The sequence below is a fragment of the Myzus persicae genome, unplaced genomic scaffold (genome assembly GCF_001856785.1).
Source record: "Myzus persicae strain clone G006 unplaced genomic scaffold, MPER_G0061.0, whole genome shotgun sequence".
NCBI lineage: Eukaryota > Metazoa > Arthropoda > Insecta > Hemiptera > Aphididae > Myzus > Myzus persicae.
This window is the reverse complement of record NW_019103412.1, coordinates 343,800-351,084: the sequence shown is the minus strand read 5'-3', so window position 1 is coordinate 351,084 and position 7,285 is coordinate 343,800.

The window sequence follows — 7,285 nt, the reverse complement described above, 5'->3', positions numbered from 1 at the left end:
AGAAATTAACTTGAGTTAGTTAAGAAGTCGACATGAACTACGAAGCATGTTAAACTTTAATTATGCATTAAGCTTTAAGTTATGAGTATAAGGACATAACTTACACGCAATATATTAAGGTAATTAAATTCACTTAACTTTAACTTTTTAAATACCAACCTATAAAGGTGGTTAATTCTCACATTTGGTCACATACATTTGAGTAATCCATTTAATCTGTACTTCCAAATATTATGTGTTTTAATATTTCATTGCTCACTAACAAATCGATATAAGGACGTTTTTTATAAACAAAAGTTTTATTTATTTAACAGATATTTTAAAGTATCTAAATTGAAATCTATAAAAAAAATACGATCATAAAATAATTTAAGCTGATATATAAGGTTAGGAGTATTTGCCACTTGATACTCGTTGCTAGTATTTGATACTAGTTGCAAGTACTTGCAAAATAATAATGTCTATGCCCTATGGCAATTACACTAACATGACAATTCCACTGACAATAACAATTTCAATGATGTGACAATTCCACAAATAAAATTGCACACAACAAACTTGTCATGTTGAAATAAGGATGACAAATCGCTACAAACATTGAATAACATGTATTAAATAACAATCACGGGACGTGGGCATCATTCTGGAGTCTGTAGAACCAAAACAAGAAAATGTTTACACCAGTACCGCCACGGGAAAACTGATTTTTCCAAATTTGGAGAGGTGTGCAAATTTTTAAATTAGAATCAGAAATCATTACAAATGAAATTTAACAATCAGTTTGATATTTTTTGACTTAGATATTTAATTTGGTTGTAGGTACAGAGGTACCTATGTGGTATGAACCTGTTTTTTTGTATAGGTCAGAGGTATTTAAACTTTTTCATCCCACGGCTTCTTTAAGTCTTCACAAAATGTTGACGGCTCCCAAATTATAAATGACCAAAAAATCAATGTTTATATGATTGTAATTTATATTTTATAATTTATTTACCATATTATATATATAAAATAAATTAAAGCTTTATTTAGCGAATGATTGTTGTAAACAATTCAACGTTTCCCAACAGGTTGTGCCTCAATGATATTAGTAAACGTTTTTCGTAAAAATATTTATTGGTTTTCAATTATACTACGCGGCTCCCTTCGACAACTCCCTCGACGCCCCTAAGAGCCGCAACGCACAGTTTGAATACCTCTGGTATAGGCAAATAATAAAATAATTTAAGCAATTTTTCATTTTTTTTCGGCGACAATGGCCATTAATTACAATTTGGTGTTGTTGTTAATTTGAATCTAGGACGTTTCCCCCCGTGCCTTTTCCCCCCTGATACAATGGACGTCCCCCCACACACGGACGGGACAATTTCTCCCCCGGACAAAAATAAATAAATATTAAACAACAATAATATACAATGCAAATAAATAAATGTACAAATGATGAAATTAATGTATAAATATAGTAAATATAATAAAATAATAATATAATAAATATAATTGTACAAATGTATATTTTTATTTTTTTACTCTGGTAAGATAGCTCACTGAAATTAAAAAATTTAAAATATCATCATTTGAAAAACTTTCACATAACTTTTTTAACCGATCATCTTTACCTAAATTATTACGAAAAGCTCCTGCTCTATAATTTAAAATTTTGATTGATGCACTTGAGTTGCTCATCTGTAGAACTTCAATAAAAAGCCAAATATTTGGATGATTAATTCGCACTAGTGTTGTAAATTTATTATTCCACCCTTCCGAAATACTGTTTGTTCTACCTATGGTGCTTTAGTCAACTTAAACACGTTCCATATATCGTATATTTCGGGTAAATCCACAGAACTTATTTTCAAACCTATTATTATGTGTAAAAAAAGGTATATTAATAGTCTTGGGGGGGGAGCACGGGGGGAGACGTCCAGGTACCTGTTAATTTAGGTTATACAATTTGGCTTTGTTTTAATATTTTAAAATTTGTGTAGTCATCAGGTCTGAGTGTTACATCTACGGTGTTAAGTATGTTGAGACTCTTGAGTTCGTCTACGTATTGGAGGCATACTGTACAGGGGCGTACCCAGAAATTTTTCAAAGGGGGGTCTAAATTTTTTTAACATGTAAAAATGTTATACAATCAGTGGTTTGCACTTTAAGTTGATTGGATTTCCCCTTCTTCGGCCAACTTCATAATCATATCTTCGTAAAATTTATGTTGTTCGAATAAGTCAAAATCGCCTCTTTGCTGAATCCCTTTACGAAAAATTTGAAGCTCAAAATACCGGTACCGACTTATTTTGCATTTATAACACGTTTGTTCATTGTATGTACATATTTTATTTATTTATCTAATTTTCAAATGACCCTATTAACTGGTGTGTGAGTCGAATAGGCGAATGAGTCAAATAACCATGAGTCCAATAAGCGGCGACCACTGTATCTTCTGTTCATAGAGAAGCAAGCCGATTTTCATTTTTGATATGATATCACAACTAATTGTTAATAACTACAACTATAATGCAAGAGAATTAGCCAGATTAGGTTTTCTATAACTTTAGATATACATGCATAATAATATCACTGAAGTTTAATAAATTACACCAAATTCTATAACAATATTTATAATCGGCAACGATAATAATATAATATATTGGCAAATTTAAGACTTTAGGTAGGTACATAACTTATAAAAATGATACAAAGTCCAGTACTGAACTTATATAATTTATTCATAATATTGATATTGTATTATGTATGAATTAATGTCTCTAATCGTCATAAACTTTGAAAACAAACATGGTTTGGTTAGTTACCTAGTATAGTAATTATTTGGTTTTAAATCCATATTATGAAAACGCGTATCCTAAAACGAACCGTTTGTCAACGAGGGTATTAAAAAATTTGAATATCCTGACACCACTATAGCTTCGGCCCGTTTATTGCACGCCCGTTTCCTGTACATAACTGTCTATACATGGCTATAATATATTAAGGTCTAAAACCGTGTGCAGTGTCAAATGAAAAAACAAAGCGTACGAAATAAACACCAACAACTGATATCACTACTTTTATATTACAACACAAGCTATATAAAAACTATAAACAGCCAATGCTATTGGAGTATTTACTACCTACTAATACGAGATCACAATAATTATTAATAATAATAGAAACACTTCGATCATTCACACACAGTCCATCATACGGCCATACGTAAAATACGACCTAGAGAGAGTCAATAATTACCTCTATAAAAGAAAAAACACGTTCGTCGAAATAATATCGTGTTCTAGTCCCTAATAATAATAATATAAATGTGTTTTTCAGACCTGAAAATATGTGCACACTGGTAGGCAGCATGTACTCAGTTTGAACTTTAAGGGTATAAGAAAACAGTAATTTTTTTAATGGAATCGTTGTATAATTTATTGGGCTGTTAATTTAATTAAAACTACTTTCCGTAAAAACACATTGTTTTAACAATATTATAAAATGAGAAAATCAATTTTCATTTTTAAATCTAAAATAAATATTATTTGTGAAAAACGTATATTTTTCATTATTTTAATTTAATGATTAGTAATAAAATATTACATTTCTTAAATATTATAACCGCTTACGTAGGTACTCATTATAAATTTGTTCATGCTCTCGTATAGAATATAAAACATGAATTGATATTCAACATTTGAATAACTAAATGTTTATTATTATTATTTTGTGCTTTAGAATATTTTAGGAGCTCAAATCATTATGGTTTTTTACACAAGCATTGCATAATGTAACTAGATAAGAAAATATTACCAAATAATTAAATTAATTAAATACTGTTACTAAACTAAAAAGGGTATCATTGAATTAGTTTTTAAATTGTACACAATTATTCAAAATTAATCATCTAATATTCTAATGCTTTTCATCTGGTTCCCCATAGGTTACTTGATCTTACACTATGTATACATAACATAAGTTATAAAACTTCATCTTTTGGGGATATGTTAAAGACTGTGATCGTACCACCATTTTGATGAACCATCGACCATCAACCATGGAGGAGATAAAAATGATCGGAGTCAATTACAACTGTAGTTCCGATTAATTGTTGTTCGTGCGATAAAGGGAAGCCACATAGAACATTTATAGGTAATCTTTGATCGGAGACAGTATTACTTTGTTTAATGTATCATACTACCATCATATTATATTACGTTAAACTTAAAAAGTAAAAATATATAAGCATTTGAAATCGGACGAATCATTAATAACCACAGTGTATTATTATAATTTATTACTAGGTATTTCATTGTAATTCAAACATTTTCAGAAATTACTTTTAAAATATTGAACTGAAAAGTTTAAGTTTAAACAAATCACAGTGAGTTTGCATGCACGCACGCATAATAATGGTGAATTAAATAATTATTTTTGTTTCATGGTAAAACGGTCTAAATGGGTGTTAAATTTCCTACCTGCTATTTATTACTGACGTAGTGACGTCATGAGCTTTGTTAGTTATTTTTATTTAAATTAAAATGTTTATACCACTGAACAAAAATCAATGCTTAAAGAATGTAATAACTTACGTTGATTGAATTATATTATATCAGAAGGGTGTGATTAATTAATGAATACTTGCATATTATTTAGACACAATTAATCTAATCCGAGTAGCCCTCGTTACATGATAATATATGTTTATAATTTTTTTTTAATAGTTTAGTAAACCTTTAGATTATATGTTAAATTTGTTGAGAATATAAAAAAAATTGATGCTAATTGCTAATGAAATATCGTCTTTTACTTGCACCACTGAACAATACCATTATATTGATAATACAAGCATTTATTCTTATAATATATGCATGTGTTGATTTTCAATGTAGGAATTTCATTGCTGATTTAGGTATGCAGGTAATAGTGTAATATCTGCAGAGTACCTAAGATTCATTAACCACGGTCTACAGTAAAGTATGCAACACACAAAATATTTTTTGAATAAAAATACTTTATCGTTTATGATAACACGAATTGTCTTAAAGTATGATTCTTATTAATTATTATTCACGTCTACTCGTCATACATTTTTTATGATTACAATTTTTTTTTACTCGCCTTTAACCTCAAAGTATTATATGCATATAACATATAACATATAACATATAACACAAAAAGTTTCATTTTTATCTTTCGCAAAATCATCAAATGTTGAAAACTGGTCAGATGGTTGATATAAAATCTTCATCACTATATTTTTGAATTTTTCGCTAAATGTTTTTTTTAAACTGAAATGTTCGACAAAGTTCAGCATGAACCATTTGCCATACTTTATGAATACAACCATGTCAATTTAACGTTGAGTACACTTTCCATAGTTTTATTTTTTTGCAGTATTGTATTATTGTATGCAGTTCATGTATCTGCTTCATTTTTTAAGATAACAAAAAACGACTTTATCTTACTGCATAAAAGAAAAAATTGAGGGTAACACTAATGTACTAATGACCTTTTCTGACATATTCCGTTGCCCTTAATTGCAATTAATGAATATTATAAAATATTTTATTCGTATAGAGTACAAACGATACTTTTTTTTACCTACCTACCTATTATTTACTTTAATCATTGAAAATTTTTTTTTTTTTTTTTTTTTATTAGTAATACACAATCTGTACACAATCGGCACAATAAGAGTATGAGCTGAGACACAATAAAAAAACATGAAATTATGAGCTAAGAAGCCACCCACCGATGACACTTATGTGATCATTGAAAATGATTATATTTTAGTAAATTTTAGTGGAATTAACTTTTCCAAATAATTATTGACCCTGATTGGTTTAATTTTTGATGGACCTTAACTTATAAAATTATAGTACGCATCATTATTGGTTGGTCCTATACAAGTATTATACCTTTTACCACTATCGCATCTTTTAAAATTTCCACATTACCAACATTTAAAAATATTTAAAACAAAACTGCAGTTTACATTTTATTTGAAGTGTTTGTTGCATTTATAATGATATTTAATTGTATTATTCTAATTGTAAGTGCAGAGTGTATTATATGTATTCATAATATAATAGTATTAGGTGAGCCTGTCATAGTGTTGTATAAAATCCAAAAAGGCGGAAATATCATATAAAAGTGTACTATTGTAATTGAATGTTTGCTTCATTTCATGATTAAATACTTCTTTTAGTGTTGCAGTATCTTTAATATGTGATACACAAATGTGTGTACGCTATAAACAGGTGGATATAATATCAGCGAGGTATAATAATAATAATATAAGATAATTGCGTGTGGTATATTATAATTGTATTATTATAATAATGATGATGTCAAATTAAAACAAGGCGCGTGTAGATATTGTATAGTTAGTGCAAAAGCGATTTTGTTTTAAAATATAAAATACACTATATACACGCCCATAATATATATAGATATTATGTTGTCTAGCAGATTCGCGTCGTTGGGTGTACATTAATATAATAATATACAAAAACTTTGGTACTCTGTTCGACCGTGGAGGAAAAAGTAAAAACTATACCATTCGAACGTCTGATGCGTAATGTACTTCGAGGTTTGTGTTTATTATATATATATATATTTATGTACAATAATGCTTGAACACGATATAAAAGTATAAGTATACGCGCAATCAACCCCCTCCCCCCCCCAAAAAAAAAAAATCAAACAAAAAAGAGAAATCGTCGAGCGGGGAGGGATCTATATATTTATAATATATACACACCGGTACGTAATATAATAATAAATAGTTTTGCGTACATAAATTTTATTTGTTCGCGAATCATACACGACCACGGGGTAAGGACCACGAGGGACGGAGGGAAATAAAAAACAAAAAAAATTTATAAATTCCTATACCATCCTCTATACATATACACATGTACGGTATACGCGGTAACGTACTCGCGGCGGCGTAGACACACGAGGGGTCGGTGGTGTGTATAGATGTGTCGGCGACGGGATGCGAGCGCGACTCTCGGAAAGTGCATACGACGTGTGTATATAGCGGCCGAGGCGTGCGCGCGCGTCTGTGTGTGTGTATGTGTGTATGTGTGTGTGCGTGTGGCTGTGTGTTTTTGCGTGTATTTGGGCGTGTGTTTGTGCGTTTGTGTGTGTGCGCGTGTGCGTGTGTGTGTGTGAGTGTGTCGGTGATTGTGTGTGTGTGTGTGTGTGTGTGTGTGATTGTGTGTGTATGTGCGAGCGTGTCCGCGATTGTGTGGGTGTGTGTTTGTGTCTGAGTTTGTGTGTGAGTGTA